Here is a 4157-nt window from a genome sequence, read left to right on the forward strand (position 1 = left end):
AGTTAAAGAAGTTTCAGTAGAGGTAGACACGGCCCAAGGGGATGAGAAGTGATGTTTAACATTTGCATTGTTGAGGCTGACTGGGACAGGAGATAGTCCTTGATAAGAAGCAGCAGTCGACTCCAAGAACCAGCCAAGACCAGCCTTAGGATTTGGACAAATGCCAAGGGACAACTGAGTCTGCGCAGGGACAGAAGGTTAAGAGTTCACCCTGAAGAAGACATACAGCCTTCATCTTCACGACCCCCAGACGACCACCATAAGGAGGCACTGCGCAAGCGCAGTTGAGAGGAGACTATGGAAATGACTTCTTGGAGCTAATTTTAATATGAAGCAGGGATAGGTCATGCCTATGTATAGGCATATTGCGAAACTCTATGTATATGTAACACTTGACTGTATAAATTTAAAGTGTACTGCCAAATCAGGCGCGCACAACTTTGGTGGGACTACCCCCCGTGCTGCCCAGCGCTGAATGAACATACCTACTTTACAATCTCACTGATTGTGGAGTCTGTTTTCCACACGTCAAAAGCATCTATCAAGGCTATGACAAGCCTGGTGTAAAGAATCACTGTATTCTGTTGCTGAAATAGTTAAGTAATTTGGCACACCACTGGGAAGTAATTTCTCTTATTTGAATGGGGCTAGAGCTAGCATTCAGCCTTGAAAAAATATTTCATTCAAAAATCTGTTCACAGACTTTTTATATTTAAAGGAATTCATAAACTGCAACAAAGCCATTTCAGCAGAAGTATTGGAATGGAAAAAGGGACTTTTCATCCTGCATTCATCTGCCATTGTCAAAATTCAGAAGTCTTTACATTTTACTATGAAGAAAACTACACAAGTACTAGCCTTGTTTAGAAGAGGACTCAGTGAGTATTATACAAGACACTTGACAGTTTGTTTCTTTCAGATACCATGATTTTACATTTGAATTTGACCTAAGCAATGTGCTGAGAAGTATTCAGCTGATAAAAAAGTCTTCTGTGAAACTGTCAAATTTTTGTTTCATTTTAAAAGGTAGTGGTTTCCTGTCAGAGACACTTCACATTTATTACGATTGGTAGCATTTATTTTTTTTAGGAAGCTATAAAGCCCTGATTGGAGCTGCAGCAAGCTTGTCAGCAGAGACTCAGACTCAAGCCCTTTCAGTCATACAAGCTCTCTGCAATTTGCTTAGCAGGAATCTGGCACGAAAATTGTGCCACTGAACTAACAAGAAAGAAAAACTCCTTGAAGCTGGTGGAATTTTGGGCACCCTCATGTTAGCCATTCAGACTGAGACTACTGCATGACCTTCTTTAATTCATATGTGTTTTTTAGTCTGATTCTCCTTGGAAACATGGTTTATGCAGTTGTGTTTTTTAGCTGCTGGTTGCCCTGGCCTAATACTTTTTTTTGTTATTTGCCATATTCAAAGAAATTCAAAAGGCAGTAGTGGTGGAAAACTTAAGGAAAATTACATTTCTGTAAATTTCATGAAAATCAGTGTAAGTAGAGGAGAGATCCAAATCAGTGCTCCTACTGAGGGACTATTATACATTCTTCTTGGCAGCAGGCTGTTGGCCAATTGGCACAGGAGTGCTGGCCAGCTAATCAGCCCGCACACAGCTTGGGAACTAGCTGTAGCATTAGCTGCTACCTGTGATTTCCATAATAAATCAGGCTTTGCTCACCAACAACTTTGTTTTATCTAGCCCTAAATGTATTATAGTAGAAGGAAGTTAAACACTGTAATAAAAGAAGTGTGCAAACTAAAATATTCTGGATATAATTGAAACAGAAAAAAAAAATACACCCTCCTCCTAATTCCATGAGTGTGTGCTCAATTAAAAATAAGAGAGAAACAAAATGAACTGAAGGTTATTCTCCTTTGAAGCTTGTTGACTTCATGCCATAGTTTTATTTGCTGGGTGAGCAGTGGGTAATAAGAAGTATAATTATATTAAGAGAAAAATATCCATTTGTATTACCTAATAATTCCTATATACAGATATTATTTCTAAAAGTGCATTTCAAAATCTCGTAGGTAAAAACTTAATCTGAAGCCATCCATACTAAGTTTAAAGTTCTTCAACACAGTACAAGGCTTAGAAGTATTTTGTATTTGTGTCATGGCTTAACCCCAGCCAGCCACTGAGCACCACACAGCCACTCACTCCTCCCTGATCCCAGTGGGATGAGGAAGAGAATCGAAAAAAAGAAGTAAAACTTGTGGGCTGAGATAAGAATGGTTTAATAACTAAAGTAAAATAAAATATTATAATAATAATAAAATATAATAATATGTCCTGGGTTCAGCTGGGATAGAGTTAATTTCCACAGGAACCTGGGAGGGGGCACAGCCGGGACAGCTGACCTGAACTAGCCAAGGAGCTATTCCATACCATGTGCCATCATGCTCAGTATATAAGTGGGGAGCGGGCTGGGGGGGGTCTCTCAGCTTTCGGTGGGGGAAGTGGCGGAGCGTCGGGTTCTGGGTGGTGAGCAGTTGCACTGTGCATCACTCGCTTTGTATATTCTTTTATTAGTACCGTTCTTCTTGTTGTAACTTCTCTTTTTGTGTTGTCCCAGTAAATTGTCCTTATCTCAACACACGAGATTCCTTTTTTTTTTTCTTTCGCCTTTCTGATTCTCCTCCCCATCCCACCAGAATGGGGAGGAGTGAGTGAGTGGCTGCGTGGTGCTTTGGTACCGGCTGGGCTTAAACCACGACATAATAATAATAGTAATGAAAAGGAATATAACAAAAAAAGAGAGAGAGAAAGAAAACCCAAGAAAAGACAAATGATGCACAATGCAATTGCTCACCACTTGCTGACTGATGCCTGAGCAGCGATCCACCCCTCCCGGCCAACTCCCCCCAGTTTATATACTGAGCATGATACTGAGCATGACGTTCTATGGTATGGAATATCCCTTTGGCTAGTTCAGGTCCGCTGTCCTGGCCATGCTCCCTCCCAGTTTCTTGTGCATCTGCTTGCTGGCAGAGCATGAGAAACCGAAAAATCCTTGACTTAGGATAAGCACTACTTAGCAACAACTAAAACATCAGTGTGTTATCAACATTATTCTCACACTAAATCCAAAACACACTGTACCAGCTACTAAGAAGAAAAATAACTCTAACCCAGCCAAAACCAGGACAATTTGTTAGATATTGTGAAGTCAAAAAGGAGCTTCCTTTGTAAAAATATGTGGGGGATGAAATGCACTGAGGGCAGTGGTAAAAACCTGCAGAGGCAACACACTCAAATATTCCTACATTAGCAAGTATTCCTTGCAAGACCTTTTCCTGCAGAGTCATTGCCTCCCATGGAAGCTGTTTGGGCACATCACTCAGGCAGAATCACTGCAAGTCACTGCCACTTGGCAGGGTACGTGGGTCTAGTTGGATGGCAGGAATTTACCTACACTGCAGCTTTAGGAAAGGATGTGCCTGCAGTCTTCTTGAACACCTAAGGTACTTGCTAGTGTGTTTGAAAAACAGAACTATGTCCCCAACCCTCTTTCCACCATTCTCTCTGATGACTGAAGTAAAATCTCGCTAAACTCAGAAGACACAGGCATTAGTCTGTATAAACATTTGCCAAAACTCTAAAGCAGATATGTATGTGCACAAATTGCTATCATATATTCTGTGATGGTAATCCATTACACAAATTTCTCCTCTCCATTAAAAAAAATAGGACCTTTTAATGTTAACATAAGCCTTAGGCTTTATTAACATTTAATGTTAAATGCCCTTAGTAGGTTGTTAGAATCACATACAGCTCTGCATGAAATTGCTAGGAGTCTTTTCATTATCTTCCAGGATGAGACGATGAATTGCTGAAAGAGGAGGAAAGAGTAGTTCTGGATCTCAAATTTCACTACACATTAAAAAAAAAATCCCACCACCAACTATGTTAAAAAAAAACAATGAAAAGTTAGTAGGTTGGCTGATCTGCTGATCTGCTGATGCCTCTGTAAGCTTTATTGTGAGCTTTGATTGAATGATTTCAAGACTAAGATTTGCAGAATACAAACCATAAACTGCTAATGACAAATTTAGATATTTTCCTTTATTATTTAAGCATCACATGACTCAGTTTTCATTAGTGAGATAGCTGTTTCACTTTAAAAGTCCTAAATGCTGTAAATGGGTATTT

The sequence above is a fragment of the Accipiter gentilis genome, chromosome W (assembly GCF_929443795.1).
Source record: "Accipiter gentilis chromosome W, bAccGen1.1, whole genome shotgun sequence".
Taxonomy (NCBI): Eukaryota; Metazoa; Chordata; class Aves; order Accipitriformes; family Accipitridae; genus Astur; species Astur gentilis.